The sequence below is a fragment of the Balaenoptera physalus genome (genome assembly GCF_965194825.1).
Source record: "Balaenoptera physalus genome assembly, chromosome: 19".
NCBI lineage: Eukaryota > Metazoa > Chordata > Mammalia > Artiodactyla > Balaenopteridae > Balaenoptera > Balaenoptera physalus.
In genome coordinates, this window is record NC_138900.1 from 643,124 (window position 1) to 662,709 (window position 19,586).

A 19,586-nucleotide genomic window follows, 5' to 3' on the forward strand; every position below is an offset into this window, starting at 1 on the left:
TGAAAGCAGCAAAAGAAAAGAAATTCATCACATACAAGAGAACCCCTGTAAGGCTATAAGCACATTTCTTAGCAGAACCCATGCAGACCAGGAGAGAGTGGGACATTAAATTCAAAATGCAGAAGGAAAAAAACTACCAACTAAGGAATACTTTATCTGGCAAAGCTGTCCTTCAGAAATGAAGGAGTGATAAAAACTCTCCTACATAAACAAAAGCTGAGAGAGTTCATCACCATTCAACCTGCCTTACCAGAAATGCTAAATGGAGCTTTTCAACCTGAAAGGAAAAGACACTAATTAGCAACAGGAAAATATATGAAAATACGAAGCACAGTGGTAAAGGTAAGTATATACTCAAATTCAGAATATGCTAACACTGTAATATGGTGGTGTGGTAATCATTTAATTCTAGTATAAGGGATAAAAGACAAAAGTATTAAAAATTACTACACCAACAATTACTTCTTATGACTACACGTATAAAAACATATAAACTGTCACATCAAAAATATAAATGCAACAGGGGTGAGATACTAAAATGGGACTTTTTTCCCTTTTTTTTTAATCTTTATTGAAGTATAGTTGATTTACAATGTTGTGTTAATTATTGTTGTACAGCAAAGTGATTCAGTTATACATATATATACATTCTTTTTTTAAAATATTCTTTACCATTCTGGTTTATCATAGGATACTGAATATAATTCTCTGTGCTATACAGTAAGACCTTGTTTATCCATCCTATATATAAAAGCTTATACCCACTAACCTCCCACTCAATTCCTTCCCCAAACCATCCCTCTTAGCAACCACTAGTCTGTTCTCTATGTCTGTAATTCTGTTGCTGTTTAATAGATAGGCTCATTTGTGTCATATTCTAGATTCCACATATAAGTGATATCATATGGTATTTGTCTTTCTCTTTCTGATGTATTTCACTTAGTATGATAATTTCTAGATGCATCCATGTTGCTGCAAATGGTATTATTTCATTCTTTTTTATGGGTGAATAGTATTCCATTGTATATATGGACCACACATCTTCTCTATCCATTCATCTGTCGATGGACATTTTGGTTGTTCCCATGTCTTGGCTATTGTGAGTAGTGCTGCTATGAAGATTTGGGTGCGTATATCTTTTTGAATTATAGTTTTGTCTGGACATATGCCCAGGAGTGGGATTGCTTGATCAAATGGTAATTCTAGTTTTAGTTTTCTGAGGAACCTCCATACTATTTTCCAGAGTGGCTATACCAACTTACATTCCCACCAACACTGTAGAAAGATTCTAAAAGGGGACTTTTTGTATAGAACTGACATTGTTATCAGCTTAAAATACTGTTATGTTTTACACAAACCAGACAGTAAACACAAAGCAATAACCTACAGTAGATACACAAAGATGAAAAGAAAGGAATCAAAGCATACCACTACCGAAAACCATCAAACCACAAAGGAAGAAAGTGAGAAAGAACAAAAGGAACAAAGGAACTACAAATCAACCATACAAAAATTAACAAGATTGCAATTACGAAGTCCTTACAAAATTCTCTCCATTCAAAAGACACACAGTGGCTGAGGATAAAGCCTTCAAGAGACTTACTTCAGCTTTAAGGACACAAATAGGCTGAAAGAGAAGGAACTGAAAAAAACTCAATACAAATGGAAACGAAAAAACAGTAGCTTATACTTATAAATAGCCTACATTTAGGCCAGAAAAATAAACTTTAACTCAAAACCTATCACAAGAGACAAAGAAAGTCATTAAATAATGATAAAGGTGTTGACTCATCAAGAGGACAGAACATAAACGATATGAATCTAACATCAGAGCACTTAAATCTGTTAAGGCAAATATTAAGAAACTGGAAGGTGGACTTCCCTGGTGGTCCACTGGGTAAGACTCTACACTCCCAATGCAGGAGGCCTTGGTTCCACCCCTGGTTGGGGACCTAGATCCTGCATGCACGCCGCAACTAAGAGCCTGCATGCTGCAACTAGGAAGTCCGCGTGCAGCAACTAAAAGATCCCATGTGCCACAACGAAGGTCCTGTGTGCTGCAACGAAGACCCGGCACAGCCAAAAGTAAATAAATAAATATTAAGGAAAAAACAAAAGAAACTGGTAGGTAGAAAAGACAACAATGAAATAATGTTAGCAGACTCCAATACCCATCTTCTGAGAATGGGTAGATTAACCAAATAGAAAATCAATAAGGAAATATTTAATGACACTTTAGCTCAAACATTGACCAAATATTGAATGGAACTTTAGACCACCTCAATCTAACAAACATACACAGAACATTCCATTCAACTACAGCACAATACATTCTTCTCAAGTGGACACAGAACACTCTCTAAGAGAGATCACATGTTAGGTCACAACAAGTCTTCACACCTTTAGGAAGACTGAAATCATATCAAGACTCTTATTCAGCCATAAGAGTTGGAAACTAAAAATCAGCAACATAATAATATATTTGTGAATGCTGGAAAGTTCAAAAATATATGGACATTAAGTAACACATTCCTGAACAACAAATGTGTTCAAGAAAAAAAATCAGAAGGAAAAATAAAATTATCTTGAGATGAAGTAAAATGGAATCAAAACATGCCATGAGATGTAGCAAAAGAATTTCTAAAAGTAAAGCTGATAGCAATAAATGCCTACATTAAGGAAAAAGACTCAAATAAACAACGTAACTTTACACCACAAGGAACTAGGAAAAAAATAACTAAGCTCAAATCTAGAAGGAAGGAAATAACAAAGATCAGACGAGAAATAAATAAAATACAGACTAAAAACAACAATAGGAACATCAACAAAGCTAAGAGCTGGTTTTTGAAAAGAACCAAAATTGACAAAACTTTAGCTACACTAAATTAGAAAAGAGAAGATTCAAATAAATGAAATCAAAAATGAAGGAGTTAGTACAACTGATACTACAGATATACAAATATCATAAACAATGAACAATGAAATGCCAACAAACTGGATAAACAAGAAGAAATGGATAAATTCTTTGAAACAGACAAATTACCAACATTAAATCATGAAGAAAAAAATATGAGTAGGTCAGTAACAATTAAGGAAACTGAATCATTAATTAAAAATCTCCCAAAAAGCTAAGCAACAAGAATATATTTTACAGCACAGGGAAATACAGCCACTGTTTTATAATAACTTAAAATTGAGTACAAAAAAAATTTTTTTTTGGTTGTGCTGCACAGCACATGTGATCTTGGTTTGCAGACCAGGGATCGAACCCATCTCCCTGCAGTGGAAGCACAGAGTTCTAACCACTGGACCATCAGGGAATTCCCCAATTTATAAAAATACTGAATCACTATGTCTTACCATGACATAAATATAATACTGTAAATCAACTATACTTCAATTTTTAAAAATTAATTAGTTAATAATAATAATAAACTGTCCCAACAAAGAAAAGTGCAGGACCAGACAGATTCACTGGTGATTTCTTCCAGTGATTTTAAGAATTAATGTCAATCCTTCCTCAACTCTTCCAAAACGCTGAAAGAACACTTCCAAACTCATTTTCTCAGGCTAAGGCTAGAAATATACCTTGATACCAAACCATGTTATGGAAACTATAAGAAAAAAAAAATTACAGGCCAACATCCTTGATGAACATAGAAGGAAAAAATTCCCAACAGAAAACTAGCAAACTAAACTCAACATCATATTCAACAATCTTACATTATCATCAAGTGTGGCTTATCCACAGGAAACAAGGATAATTCCTCATATGCAAATCAATAAACATGATACACCATATTAAGAGAATGAAGGATAAAAATCATATGATCATCTCAATAAATGAAGAAAAACCACTTAACAAAATTGAGCATACTTTCCTATTAAAAATTCTGAACAAATTAAGTGTACAAGGAATATAACTCAATATGATAAACCCATAAACAATAAGCCCATGCTAACATCATACTCAGAATTTAAAACCTAAAAGCTTTTCCTCTAAAACCAAGAACAAGACAAAGATGCCCACTGTCCTCATTTCTATTCAATATTGTTCTGGAAGGCCTACCCAGAACACTTGGTCAAGAGAAAAAAGTATTAATAATAAAATCATAAAAGAAGTAAAACTGCTGCAGAAGGCATGATCTTATATATAGAGGACCCTAAAGACTCCTCCCGAAAACTGTTACAACTATTAAACAAATTCAGTAAAGTTGCAGGATACAAAATCAATATGCAAAAATCAGTTGCACTTCTGTAAACAATGAAATATCAGAATAAGAAATTAGGAAAGCAATCATATTTACAAAATCAAAAACAATAAAATACATATGAATAAATTTAACCAAGGAAGTAAAAGCTCTGGACTCTGAAAACTATAAGACACTGATAAAACAAACTGACACAAATAAATGAAAAGATATCCCATATCCTTGTACTGGAAGAATTAATAATGTTACAATGTCCACACCACCAAATGCAATATACAGATTCAATGCAATTCCTATCAAAATTACAATGAGATTTTTCACAGAAATAGAAAATGAATCCTAAAGTTCATATGGAGCCACAAATGACCTCAAAGAGCCAAAGCAATCTTTTTTTTTTTTTTAATGTATTTATTTTATTTATCTTTTGGACTGTGTTGGGTCTTTGTTGCTGCGTGCGGGCTTTCTCTAGTTGCAGTGCATGGGGCTTCTCATTGTCATGGCTTCTCTTATTGCGAAGCACGGGCTCTAGGCACATGGGATTCAGAGTTGTGGCACGTGGGCTCAGTAGTTGTGGCTTGCGGCCTCTAGAGTGCAGGCTCAGTAGTTGTGGGGCACGGGCTTAGTTGCTTCGCGGCATGTGGGATCTTCCCGGACCAGGGATCGAACCCGTGTCCCTTGCATTGGCAGGCAGATTCTTAACCACTGCGCCACCAGGGAAGACCCCAGGGATGATATTTTAAACACATAACATACTCATAGAAATCAGCAGAAACAGAATAATCTGATTAAAATATGGGCAGAGGATCTGATTAGACATTATTCCAAAGATGATATACAAATGGCTAACAAGTATATGAAAAATTGTTCTTCCTCACTAATCATCACGGAAATGTAAATCCAAACCACAATGAGATATTACTACATAACTGTTAGGATGGCTATCATCAAGAAGACGAGACAAGTGTTGGAAAAGGTACAGAAATAAGGGAACCCTTGTACACTTGTTGGCAAGATAATCTGGTACAGGTGTTATGAATAAATAGTATGGAAGTTCCTCAAAAATTCAAAACAGAACTATCATACAATCCAGCAACCTCACTGCTTGGAATATAGCCAAGAAATGAAATCCAATGGGGAAAAGATAACCTGCACTCTCATGTTCACAGCAGCATTATGAATAATACACAAGACGTGGAAACAACCTAAGTGTCCATCCACGTAGGAATGGATAAACAAGGTGTGATATACTCACACATACACATGCACACCTTGAATGTTATTTAGCCTTAAAAACAAAGGAAGTCCTGCCATATGGGACAACATGGATGAACCAGACGGACATTACGCCAAATAATGTATGATATCACTTATATGTAGAGTTTAAAACAAACAAAAAACGTTGAATTCATAGAAACAGAGAAGGCCAGGGGCTGTGGGATGGGAGAAATGGGAAGTTGTTGCTCGAAATGCACAATCCTTCAGTTACAAGATGGTACAGATCATTAAACGCACTGCAGGACTACAGACCTCAAATTCTTCCCAGTGAGGATCCGGTACAGCAAATATTGGGGTTGCAGGGGAGAGAAGAATGGAGTGCGAACAACCCAGGCATACCTACCACAGCAACTACCCAGAAAGCTGGGGAAACAAGCAGTGCCTGAGGTCCACATGTCACAAGGACAGAGCACCCCCGCAGAAAAGGGGTTGAGCCAGAATACAGAGCTCACTCCAGGTCACTGGGAAGGCTGTGAGAGTCTTACCCAGTGGGGATATGAGTGCAAAGTTTTCCAGCATCACATCGTGGTACAAGTGCCCTGAACCTCATCAAGGAGCCTCCATTCCTCCCACGAGAGGTACAGGGCAATGTCCTCAAAGGTCATACTGTCCTGTCAACATGGGGACAGATGAAACAATGAACACTCTGAGAACCCACAGTCCATCACCACACAATCTACCCCACTATCATCCTCTTCCCAAGCTTCCCACCACAGAGGAGATACCAGAACCTGGTGCCACTCTGCTCACTCTCTCCTCAGGTCCCATTAATCACTGTGTTCAGCCCTCAGCAATAACAGACAGGGGGACATACAGATGCCACGTAAGCTCTGGGCCTGGCGAGCAGAGCCCCATCTCTCCTGCCAATCAATTCCCCTGAGGTCTCCCAGACTGTACATACAAGACACAGTCAAACCTGGGCTCATGCTTCACCATTAAGTCCCCAATACCAGGGCTGTGGGGCCATAAACTCACATTACCTATGTATGTGCACATTATTCTGTAGACTCTCACTCTCTAACATTATCATTCTCCAGGTTGACACTCCCACAGTTCTGCCTACCTTCCTGCTCTACAATACAGGTATCTCCCTGGACTTAACCATATACCTGGCCCATAGTTTCCTTCCAGAGACTGCTTGACACTCAAAAACTATTCAGTACAATCCCAGACCTCTGATGAATCCCAATACCAGGGAAAGCCCCTCATGGTGCTTTGAAGGGCTCTCCACCTGCTTCTGATCCTTGCTTCAATATTAGCCACTCAGAACCACATGTGAATTACAGACACCCATGACATTCTTCTACTTCTGTGATGCACTGTCTGATTGCCTGTCCCCTCAACAGTCACAACCCTCCTCTCTCTACTCAAACTTCCTCACAACCCCAGCCCTTACAATCTCCCTGCCAGGCATAACGACTTTCACAAATGACACCATTTACTCTAGATCTTATCCACCAGCAAGACTAAAACACTCTAGACCCCAAAAAGCCTTACTACACAATTCTGGAGAATCTGGACAGTAGTGAATTAGCAGGAGCCCTGGCCTCAGTGTCAAATTGTCTCAATTATTTCTCTGCCTCCCAAACCACGTATTTTGCACCCATTCATCCCATGGAAGCCTTGACCACCTGCCAGATCATCTTCTCTCCCAGACCATCCAGAGCCATTCTCTCTCTCACCTGTGTTTGTTATAATCAGGAACCTCAACCAGGTGCTAAGCAAGAGAACCACTCCTCGGCATGCACCCTAGTCCTTCTGACCCGCTGATAGCATTACCACTCTAACCTGCATTCCACTTTCGAAATGTCATCCACACCCTCACTCTGGTCCTTACAATAGCCTCCACTTTTGAAAGTCTCCATCCTGATCCCCTCTCCAAATTTCAGAAATGTGCGTCCAGCTGCCCATTTGATGCCTCCACTCACTGTTCTCTGAAACATCTCAGACCCTTATCAGGACCAAAACAAAACTTCTGATATTCCCAAGAAAAATAAACCTACTGACAACTGCCACATCCGATTTGATGAAGGATCCATCCCTTCAGCTGCTAGGACTAAAACTCTTGGAGTCATCTCTAACCACTACCTTACCTAACAACATCTAAAAATCTACTTGGCTCTTCTTTAAAAATGTACCTAGAGGGGCTTCCCTGGTGGCGCAGTGGTTAAGAATCTGCCTGCCAATGCAGGGGACATGGATTTGATCCCAGGTCCGGGAAGAGCAACTAAGCCCATGTGCCACAAATACTGAATCTGTGCTCTAAAGCCCGCGAGCCACGTCTATTGACCCCGTGCACCAAAACTACTGAGCCCGCGCTCTGCAACTACTGAAGCCTGAGCGCCTAGAGCCCGTTCTCCGCAACAAGAGAAGCCACTGCAATGAGAAGCCCATGCACCTCAAAGAAGAGTAGCCCCCGCTTGCCACAACTAGAGAAAGCCCGCGTGCAACAATGAAGACCCAAAACAGCCAAAAATAAATAAATAAATAAATAAATGTACCTAGAATCCAAACTTGTCTCCCACCTTCATGGCCAAAACTCTGGAGCTTCACCACTGGTCTGGATTACAGCAGTAACCTCTTCCTGGGCTCCCTGCCGCCCTCCTTAACTCCAGTCTTTTCTCTCCAGCCAGATGGAGCCTATTAAAACCTGGTTAATACCACTTACTTCCTCTTATCCAAACCCCTCATTACCTCCATAAATGATGTCGAAGTTCTTAGCCAGATTACAGGCCTGATTACTGATCCCCTGCTCTTTGTTCTTTTTTTAAAAATTAAATTTATTTATTTATTTATTTTTGGCTGCGTTGGGTCTTTGTTGCTGGGCTTGGGCTTTCTCTCGTTGCAGCGAGTGGAGGCTACTCTCCGTTGTGGTGCCTGGGCTTCTCATTGCAGTGGCTTCCCTTGTTGCAGAGCACGGGCTCTAGGCGCGCAGGCTTCAGTAGTTGTGGCACGCAGGCTGTAGAGTGCAGGCTCAGTAGTTTTGTCACATGGGCTTAGTTGGGCATGTGGGATCTTCCCGGACCAGGGCTCGAACCCACGTCCCCTGCACTGGCAGGCGGATCCTTAACCACTGCGCCACCAGGGAAGCCCCTGCTCTCTGTTCTTAACTAAAAGAATGAAGACCTGCTGTACCCTGTTTCCAGCTCAGTCACACCTCCAAGTACTTGCACATGCTGGTATCTGTTCCTGGGATAACCTTCCATACCATTTTATACTGGTTGTCAGGAATGGGAACTCCTGTATGTTACCCTTGTCCTGCACTCAGGACCCAGGGCTTGGGGATATCCTCTGGGTCCCCATATCCAAGAGCTGAGACTGTATCTAGGGAAGAGTCTCAAGACACAATACCCAGATAACCTACGGGTGGTGTCAATACCAGTGAGGGACTGGGACACCCTCTCCTGCCTTGTGTAGGATCCTTAAGTGCTTTTTTTAAAAAACATCTTTATTGGAGTATAACTGCTTTACAATGGTGTTAGTTTCTGCTTTATAACAAAGTGAATCACCTATACATATACATATATCCCCGTATCTCCTCCCTCTTGTGTCTCCCTCCCACCGTCCACCTAAGTGCTTTTTTAACCTTCGGAACCTGTGGGAAGAGGAAAGCAACCATGGCTGGGCTCCATGTGAGCAGGACTCCCCTGTATCCACACCTGGCCCTGGAACCTGGACCTGGGGTTAACTTACTAACGCCTGTGTTTCAATCTTAGAGCTGACTCTTACCAGATCTCTGACCTTGGACAAAGGCTCTACTTCTCTTTGCCTCAGTGTCTTCATCAACCACATTCCAGTCTGTTCCCCCTCTGGGCAGCCTCTTGATAACATTTTTTTTCATTTTATTTATTTATTTTTCCTTTTTTTTTGGCCTTGCCCCACAGCATGTGGGATCTTCGTGCCCCGACCAGGAATCAAACCAACGCCCCTGCATTGGAAGCGCACAGTCTTAACCACTGGACCACCAGGTAAGTCCGTGATAACTTTTAAAACCCTAACACATAATATGTCCCTCTTCTATCCACTACCCTCCGTGGCCTCCAGGTCCCTCAGAAAAAGGAACAACCTCTCTGCCGAACCAGGCGTCACTCTACCACACGCTCTGTTCCCTGCAAGCGGAAGGCTCATCCTAGGTTTCCCGAATCCTCCCGCCTCAGTCCGACCTCCAAGCCTTTGCACCTGCCGGTCCCTCCACCTGGCACCCTCTCCCACGCGCCATCACCCAGTCTGTCGGAAACAGAGCCCCACCCACGACCGCCTAACCGTCCTGGACACCGCGGCCTGGCCTGCAGGCACGTGAGCAAGGCGCCCCGCACTCAGGGCTTTAGTGGCTGATGGGCTGAGGGCGGTGAGGGCCCGGAGGACGAGCGTTTACCTGAGGCGGGTTCCTCAGCGCCGGCGCCGCCATCGGACTCTGTGGACGGAGAGGGGCGGGTACAGGCGGGAGGGGGGCACGTCGGACCCTCTCCCGGGCCTGCGCGGGGCACCCCGGGCGGCGTCCCCGAACTTCAGACCCGCCTCTGTGCCGCGGGGACAGCGCCTCCTTTCGCGTTTTCTCACCCCGTCACCCTGGTCCCGACCCAGCGCCCCAGAGCCAAAACAGACCCGGACGATTAAAATGGTTGTCACTAGGAAGAGGCCGGAAGTCCCGCCCCGAGCCGAGGAATTTTCCCGGAAACGCTATTATCCTGAACTATCACTGGCTCAACCTGCCGCAATTTCTTCTGGGTAATATAGTTACTAGAGCCCTAGAGGCCGCAGCGAAGGGTATTCTCATTCTTGACCAACTAGAACCTGTCCCACGCGGATCCAGGAAGGATGCTGTGAGCTGGTCATCCCGCCTAAAGAAAGGCAGGGCTTTGCTCGTTAACTGCAGCAAAAAGACATAATTGTAGACTTCGTGAATCTCAGCTGCCAAAGGATTAAAATGTCATTTAAGGGAATTCCCTGGTTCTCCAGTGGTTAGGACTCAGCGCTAACACTGCAGGGGACGCGGGTTTGATCCCTGATCGGGATATTAAGATTCCGCAAGGCGCGCAACGTGGCAAAAAAAAAAAAAAGAAAAAAAATCATTTGAGATGCTCTCAGATCTACTGTTCTAAATGGCCATTTTACTATAGAGTCATTCAGACATAAAATGATTCAGTGCATAGCTGGATATATTATATACTTGTCATTCAAATGCATGCAGCGTGAAGCTATCCATTGGAAGTGTGTGTGTGCGTTTAGTTGTATTATGATTGGCTATGAGCAAAACAGTCCGTACAGAACCATGACTGGGAAGAAAGAAGACGGATATTCTGAGGGTAGTCACATTCCACTACCCTCCCCAGCTCTGACAACCACTCAATTTGATCTTTTAGTTTACCTGACAGAGTCAGACATTTTATGCAGCTGCTTTATATTTTATCTCAATAAACCCTCAGATTGATTTCTACTCCTTGAGAATGTACAACATTATAGTCATTTGCATGCCAAAATGATGAGATGTAAAAGCTTATTTAACTCCCAACTCTCATATTATTCTTGGAATATGACTTCATATTTATACAATTTCATACACTCTGTAAATATTTACTGGGAATAAGTTCATGTAATAAGCTGTAATGAGGCTGTGTCCTTCCCATGCCTCCATTTACAGAATCTTTATAATCAGGTCAAGGGTGTGTTTCGGTAAACCACAAAGACTTGAATACTTTCCAATTAGCTAAATGGATCACCAACTACATTTGCCCCCAGTAGTCTAATTCAGTCACACCTGAATAATTTTATGATGAAACATCAATATAAAATTATACCTTTGCCCAATGACAGCTAATGAATACTGTTAAACAATGAAGCCACAACAGATAAAACAGTTTAGTTTAACCACACTGATGCCACCACCTCACACACACACAACCTTCACAAAGTGAGCACTCCCCAACTTGCTCTAACTTTGTCTTTCTCAGTTATTTCATTTCTTCGCATGCCTATCCCTCTATTCATTTCTTATTATCCCTGCAACAAATTACTACAAATGTAGAACCTGAAAACAGTACAGATATATTATTGCAGTTTCTGTAGACAACATATAGTTTGGTCTTGCTTTTTGATCCACCCTGAAAATCTTTTAATTAGTGCATTTAGACCATTCCCATCAAAGTGATTATTGATGCAGCTGGATTAATATTTACCATATTTGTTATTTCTTTTTTTTAATTCTTATTTATTTATTTATTTTTAGCTGCATTGGGTCTTCGTTGCTGTGCACGGGCTTAGTTGCTCCACAGCATGTGGGATCTTACTAGACCAGGAATCAAACCCATGTCCCGTGTATTAGCAGGCGGATTCTTAACCACTGTGCCACCAGGGAAGTCCCTTGTTATAAACTTCTATTTGTTACCCTCGTTCTTTGTTCCAAATTTTGTACTCCACTCTCTTCCTGCTTTTTGTGGTTTAAATTGAGCTTTTTATAAGATTATATTTTCTCTTGTTTCTTACCGTATCAGTTACACTTCTTTTTCAACTTTTTTTAGTGCTTGCTCTAGTTTCCAATCAACATTGACAACTAATCCAAGTCCACTTACAAGTAACACTGTATCACTTCACAGATAGTGAGTACCTTACAATAATAAAATATTCTGAATTCTTCCAATACTTCGTATCATTGATGTCATTCATTTCACATATAAATACACACACACACACACACACACACACACACACACACGGGATATGCATCAATTAAGATGGGTATCAATTAAGAAAAGTAACATTTGGGGTTTCCCTGGTGGCGCAGTGGTTAGGAATCCGTGTGCCAATGCAGGGGACACGGGTTAGATCCGTGGTATGGAAAGATCCCACTTGCCACGGAGCAACTAAGCCCATGCACCACAACTACTGAGCCTGCAGGCCACAACTACTGAAGCCCACACACCCTGGAGCCCATGCTTCGCAACGATAAAAGCCACCACAGTGAGATACCTGTGCACCGCAACAAAAAGTAGCCCCCGCTCACCACAACTAGAGAAAGCCCGCGTGCAGCAATGAAGACCCAATGCAGGCAAAAATAAATAAATAAATAAATAATTTAAAAATTCCTTCTGCTTAAAAAAAAAAGTAAACTTTTATTTTACCTTATTACTTCTTTGATGTTCTTCTTTTATGTAGGTCTAATTTTCTGACCTCTATAATTCTCCTTGTCTCTAAAGTTCTTTTAACATTTCCTACAAGGCAAGTGATATGGTCTAAATATTTATGTCCCCTAAACTTCCTATGTTGAAATTCTAACCACCAAAGATGAGAGTATTAGCAGTTAGAGACTTTGAGGGACTTCCCTGGTGGTCCAGTGGTAAAGAATCTGCCTTCCAATGCAGCAGACGCGGGTTCCATCCCTGGTCGGGGAACTAATATCCCACATGCCGCTAGGCAACTAAGCCCACGCGTCACAACTACTGAGCTCGGGTGCCTCAACAAGAGAGCCCGCGTGCCACAAACTACAGAGCCCATGAGCTCTGGAGCACGCTGTGCCACAACTAGAGAGAAGCCCACTGCAACAAAGAGCCTCTGCACCGCAAGGAAAGATTCTGCATATCTCAACAAAGATTCCACGTGCCGCAACTAAGACCCGACGCAGCCAAATAAATAAATAAATAAGGAGTTAGGGACTTTAAGAGGCGTTTCCATCCACATGAATGGTGCCTTTATAAAAGAGGCTACAGAGAGATCCCTAGCTCCTGCTACCATGTGAGCACACAGCAAGGAGGTGCCAGCTATGAACCAGGAAGCAGGACCTCAGCACAGGTCCTGTCACCTTGATCTTGGACTTCCCAAGCCTCCAAAAGTGTGAGAAATAAATGTTTATTTATTTATTTATTTATTTAATAAACTACCCAGTTTGTGGTATTTCATTATAACAACCAGAATGGACTAAGGTTGCAGATTTACTGGCAACAAATTCCCTATTTTTGTTTGAGAAAGGCTTTGTTTACCCTGCACTATCAAAGGATAATTTTGCCAGGAACAAAACTCTAGCTTGATGGTTTTTTTCTTTTTCAATACTTCAATTATTTCACTTCAATCTCTTCTTGCCTGCACAGTTTTCTAAGAAGATGAATCTAATTCTTATCTTTGTTCTGCTATAGGTAAGGGATCTCCCTCCTCCCCCTGCCCTGACTTCTTTCAGGATTTATCTCTGATTTTCTATAATTTGAAAACGATATCACATGTAGAATTTTGGCATTTATCCTCCTTAGTGTTCTCTGAACTTCCTGGTTCTGTGGTTCCTTGTCTGACATTAATTTCTCTCCTAACAATATATCTTGGATAATCCAATCAAGTGTGAGTGTGAGTCCCTAGTTGGCTCCAGAGACCAAATATGAGATTTTTAAATAAATTTATTTATTTATTTATTTACGGCTGCGTTGAGTCTTCATTGCTGCATACGGGCTTTCTCTAGTTGCGGCGAGCGGGGGCTACTCTTCGTTGTCGTGCACGGGCTTCTCATTGCGGTGGCTTCTCACGGAGCATGGGCTCTAGGCGTGCAGGCTTCAGTAGTTGTGGCACGCAGGCTCAGTAGTTGTGGCTTGCAGGCTCTAGAGCGCAGGCTCAGTAGGGCTTAGTTTCTCAACGGGCTTAATTGCTCCGTGGCTGTGATATTTTCCCGGACTAGGGCTCAAACCCGTGTCCCCTGCGTTGGCAGGTGGATTCTTAACCACTGCACCATCAGGGAAGTCCCCAAATATGAGATTTTTTGACTCCAAGACTGAGTCCTGCTTTTCCACCTCAGAGTCAGAATCCTAACTTTTGCGTGCTGTCACCAGGGTGCGCCCAAGCTGTGGACATGGATGGCTGAGTGTCCCTACCAGATGCATGAGCGGTGGACGGTGGGGTGCTCCTGGGCAGGGTGGGGAGCCTGTGGATCCCCATGAACTGTGCTGCATCCCTCAGGGGACTCCAGGGGCAGATCTACCAGAACTCTGGGCAGAACACAGCCTTAGGCGATTAGCTTCTAGAGGGAGAAGCAGGGATTCAGCCCAGTGGGTCCTTCCTGAGTCTCCACATGGGGCAGACAAATGCTAAGTGTCTCCTTCGGTCCCTGCACTGTCCCAGCCTTCCCACCCAGCATTGTGGGTCTGGCTCTCCCTGCTGTGGTCCTCCATCACCACCACACCTGTACTCCTCCTCCCTTTTAGAGATGCAACCTCAGATCACAGGTGTCCCCGCTGAATTGACACATGTGCATCTTGGAGGAAAAGATGTAACCAGGTCCTTCTTAAGGTGTAGAGCAGAGAAAGTGTGCCCCAGACCCCTGCCCTGCACACTCCCAGCCCCAGTACTTATGATACACTGCCTCAACCATGAAGGTAGGCAGTGGCCCTGCATCTAGAATGCGGTCCTGGGGTGCAGGTGTCTGAAATAGTATCCAAGTAGGTGGTGAGACCCATAGAAGGTAAACACAGTTGGAAATAAACAGTCAACAATTACAGAAAGGTAGAGATGAAAAGAACTTTGGAGAGTTCAGAGGGTGAGAATCCCTTGCAAAGTAACCGGTGGGGTCAGAGGAGGCAACTCAGGATAGTGTGACTGCTCTGATACCTTGTCACTAACAAGGTGAGGCCAACTAGGGTTTCCACTGACTCCCCAGGGTGTTCAGGGACATACCTCCCCACTGGCCAGTCAGAATTTTGTCTCTGAGGCGTCTGAGCCTCCAACCAGCCCGCAGCCCCTGCAGCTGTTGTCTGCCTGGCCTTGTAAAGTCTCCTCCTGCACATGCTAAGTTTAGTTTTCCATCAAAAAACCCGGGGGACCTCGAGTAGAATTTTTCAGTTCCTTCTCTGATCACATTCCAAATGAGTGGTGGGAGAATTTACGCTTCAGAAATTGGGAAACACTACAAAGCAGGACTACATTTAGTGTATTACTGAATGCCCGGACTTAAGTGATGGAGATTATGTTAATAATACATACTGATCTTAAACATGTGTGGGATTTGTGGTCATGACATTTTGCACGACATAGAAAATTTGAGGAAAAATCCTACCTTAATACAGGTATATCCTACCTGTATTAAAAACTATTATTCTGGGGCTTCCCTGGTGGTGCAGTGGTTGAGAATCTGCCTGCCAATACAGGAGACACGGGTTCGAGCCCTGGTCTGGGAAGATCCCACATGCCGCAGAGCAACTGGGCCCGTGAGCCACAATTACTGAGCCTGCGCGTCTGGAGCCTGTGCTCCACAACAAGAGAGGCCGCAACAGTGAGAGGTCCGCACACCATGATGAAGAGTGGCCCCCGCTCGCTGCAACTAGAGAAAGCCCTGGCACAGAAACGAAGACCCAACACAGCCAAAAATAAATAAATAAATAAATAAATTAAAAAAAAAAAAAAAAAAAAGTACCCATGACTGAGCCGCAAAAAAAAAAAAAAAAACAAAACTATTATTCTGTATGGCAAATGTTGCTCACTTCATTTAAGAATGAGTAAAATTCCACGTCTTTGTTGTTTTGATGTCTTATTTGTAAATGAAACGGGAAACAGCCATAATGCATATTAAAAAAAAAAAAAGCAAATAACAAGAACAGCACACACACACACACACACACACACACACACACACAAATATATACATACATATATATTTGTAAATATATATATACACATACATACATACAGGTGGCAAACAAAGACCTGCAAAATGCTCAAAATCATGAATCATTAGAAAAATGAAATTAAAACCACACTGAGATAGCACTATACACTTATGAAAAGGGCTGACATAAAAGATTAACCATATCAAGCACTGGCAGGGATGTGAAAGAAATGGAACTCTCTAACATACTGCTGGTTAATATGCAAAAAAAAGTACAGTCATTTTAGATCTACCCTGTGACTCAGACACTCCACTTCAAGTTACTGACACAAGATCAAAGAAACATACATCCATATAAACTGACACAAATGTTTGTAACAGGTTTATTTCCAATAGTCACAACCTAGAAATAACCTAAAGACCCATAAAGAGATGGATAAGTAAATCAACAGTGGTATATCCAAGGATAAGAATATTGCTCAGAAAAAAAAAAAGAGAGAGATGAGCTACCCATATCTCAAAGTAATTACAAAACATGAAGGAAATCAGAAAAAAATAAACAGCTTATTATTCCAAGCATATAAATACAAAAAGATGCAAAGGTTATCTATTGCAAGGGGAAGTAAACCAATGGTTACCTGGAGAAGCGGGAAAGGTAAGAAGAGATTATAAAAAGACATGAAGTTAATGACAGATATGGTCATTATCAGGACTAGGATGATGTTTTCAGAGGTTCATACCTATGTCAAAACTTATCAAACTGTACATTTTAAATATAAGCTGTTGACTACATGTAAATTATATCTTTATAAAGCTTTAAAAATTAGCTCAAGATAAAAAAGAAGAAAAAAAACTATGTCCCACTCTTTATGGAAAATAGGTTGGGCAACCCTGTATTGACTCCAGCATCTCTCTCCTCATGCCCTCTGGAAGGTCAGTCTTGTCTCAGTAGCAGCAAATATAGGGAACAATGAACGTCACCACCCAAGTCAAGAGGAGTGCTGCATGGGTCAAGAGAGCCACATCCTCAGAATATGAATCCCCTTTTCTCTTTTTTCCTCCCTGCACAGTAAGGGCCTTGAGGCGAACATCACTGAGAGGCTACAGCAATCCACAAAACCTGATTAATTTCTCTGACAATGTCCTCAGCTACACAAGATAAGCATGCCTAGAGGTCCCGAGATTTGTGTACACACAGATCCTGCAGAGTCACAGAAACATTTCTGGCTACACTTTTAGAAGAGGAACATTTCATCTAGCTGGCTGCAGTCTCCTCCACTACCTACTAGAGTTTCCGTACCTATTACGGTTTCCCTTGGAACCAACAGTCTTATAACCAGTGAGACTAGCCCAGTGACTTGTGGCCATCAGGGAATGTGGATCTTTGTAGACCTGGGGAAAATATCCCCTCAACAGTGCTGGGATACCCTGTGATATCTACCTTGAGTAAGAGAAAAAAATCATGTGGCTCTCAGAAGCACTCTTAAGATTCTCACACGTCCCCCTCCTTAGAGTCATCCAAGACTCATAGAAAACATAGGATACAGGCCTCAAATGAGGAAGAGAAAGCCCTGCAGTCTTTCCTAGGAGGCTCTACGCAGCAATGCAAATTTGGTCAAAATTGTCAAGTTGTTTTCTGCCATCATGCTGTCCCTCCTCGGGCACAGCGTGTGAGACCGATAAAAACTTCTTCTCCCCTTCATGCCTGTAGAGCACAAATTTGTACTAGTTTATAAACTACCCTACACAGGAATAGAACTCCCCAAATTAATGAGGACTTAAAAGGCCTTAGTTATTATTCAAGCCAAGGCAATGTGTGGCCGACAGTTCTAGAGTCCATGACGTTCAAGCTGGAAAGACACAAGTATCACGTGACACCAACATGTCCCTGAAAATTGTAGTCTTTGTTGGAACGCTGCCAGAAAACTCAAATGATGTTCTATGGAACAACATTGGGTCAGGTCCATGCCCAAGGTAATCAAAGAGGAGGGAAATATCCCCTAGCGCTCAGGCGACTCCTAATTGGGCCAACACAGGGGGGGACAGAGTCAGCTTCCCTGAGCACACTGGGTTGGTGACTGATGCACACTGTGTGGGCCTGCCGGCCGGTGGCCTTCCCACGTAACTGGGGATTCTCCCCACTGTGCATGCTCAGATGTATGACAGTCAATTCAGACAGATGGCTCCTCAGATAGTTTCCTCTAGTGCCCTTATACTGAACACCGAAACTGCACATTTCCTGCACATCTATGCCATTGTGTAGTGTGAACTCTCTGATGTTGAAAGAGGTTACATTTTCCTATACAGTAAGTCCCCTACATACAAACCTTCAAGTTGTGAGCTTTCAAAATGCGAACATGCGTTCGCATGTCCAATCACGAGTTAGTTCATGTGTCTGGCATACATTTTAACATGTGTGTATCCTCTACAAGTGCTTGTGCTTTTGCATACTTACTGTACAGTACTGTATAGAGTAGTACAGTATCTTTATTTCAAGCCCAGGATGTCCAGAAACAAGCATAAAAGCAGAGGTGATGTGAAAGATTTTGGACGATGTGAACCAGCAACAAACTACGAACACTGTAGAAGAGTCCCTGGATCTCATCAGGCTCAGCCTGGATGAGTGAAAATGAGAAACAACACAGAGCTTCGAGGCAGGTTACATTTAAATATGATATTGGGAGATGTGGAAGAAACTGTGACAACTATAGAAATTGATGAAGAAACATAGGAAGAAATATATAAATCAACAAAATGGAATATTCCAATGCTCTTTTTCCGGGGAGATGGTGTTGTCCTAGTTGCCCCGCCATTGAGAGTTGGCTGAAACAAAGAATTTATCCTGTGTGGAAAAAGAGATTTTGTATGATTGCCTCTTTAAATGTAGACGATATTCAAAAGAGAAACTAGTGTACAATTTGATATTAAGAAATAACCAAGAATTCTTCCACTCCTGACATAAGTTGATTTAAAGATAACTCACAAATTCTTAGGCTAAATGGCAGTTTAATTTTCTCCAACCCTTCCAATAAATGTGATCACCAAGATGCAGAACTTTTTCAGGAGTTCATTTGCCCCAATGTTTTTTCAGACAATTTCTGGGTTTCTTTCTTTAAATTGTTTCCTTTTTTGATTAAAAAAAAAAAAGAAGCAATGGTGATGTAGCTGATACTATTGTACTTTTCAAGGTAAAGTGTGATTAAAAATGTTTTATTTTTTGTTTTTTATGTATTATTTGTGTGAAAAGTATTATAAACCTATTACAGTACAGTACTACATAGCCTATTGTGATAGTTGGGTACCTAGGCTAACTCTGTTGGACTTAAGAACAAATTGGACTTACAAACTCACTCTCAGAATGGAACTTGTTAGTTTGTATAAGACTTACTGTAAAAGGTTTCCCACATTCACTGAACTCTTACGGCCTTTCTCCACTGTGACCTCTCTGATGACAACGCAGTTTGGACGTGGTAATAAAAGATTTCCCGCATGCACTGCACACATAAGGCCTTTCTCCAGTGTGAACC

General features: G+C 41.9%; 2 protein-coding genes and 1 pseudogene across 20 annotated transcripts in view; 1 reads left to right on the forward strand and 2 right to left on the reverse strand.

The window, feature by feature from the left end:
- The window catches only part of LOC309648103 (zinc finger protein 154-like), a 202,525-nt gene that overhangs the window by 118,697 nt on the left and 64,242 nt on the right, over positions 1-19,586 (reverse strand). For 14 of the 17 annotated variants that reach the window (XR_014256470.1, XR_014256471.1, XR_014256472.1 and 11 more), the window contains exon 1: positions 9,862-18,798. The exons of the other annotated variants lie outside the window; for them this stretch is intronic. The gene's annotated coding sequence lies outside the window, so the exon portion shown is untranslated. Of the gene's footprint in view, positions 1-9,861; positions 18,799-19,586 lie in introns of those variants that run through there. 17 annotated transcript variants of the gene reach the window in all.
- Positions 1-19,586, reverse strand: part of LOC309648163 (zinc finger protein 211-like) — a 63,337-nt gene that overhangs the window by 7,014 nt on the left and 36,737 nt on the right. The gene's annotated exons all lie outside the window — the stretch shown is intronic.
- On the forward strand, positions 5,146-19,209 carry LOC309648692 (U6 snRNA-associated Sm-like protein LSm3 pseudogene; annotated as a pseudogene). The gene is made up of 2 exons: positions 5,146-5,184; positions 18,603-19,209. The product of its transcript is annotated as a U6 snRNA-associated Sm-like protein LSm3 pseudogene (transcript).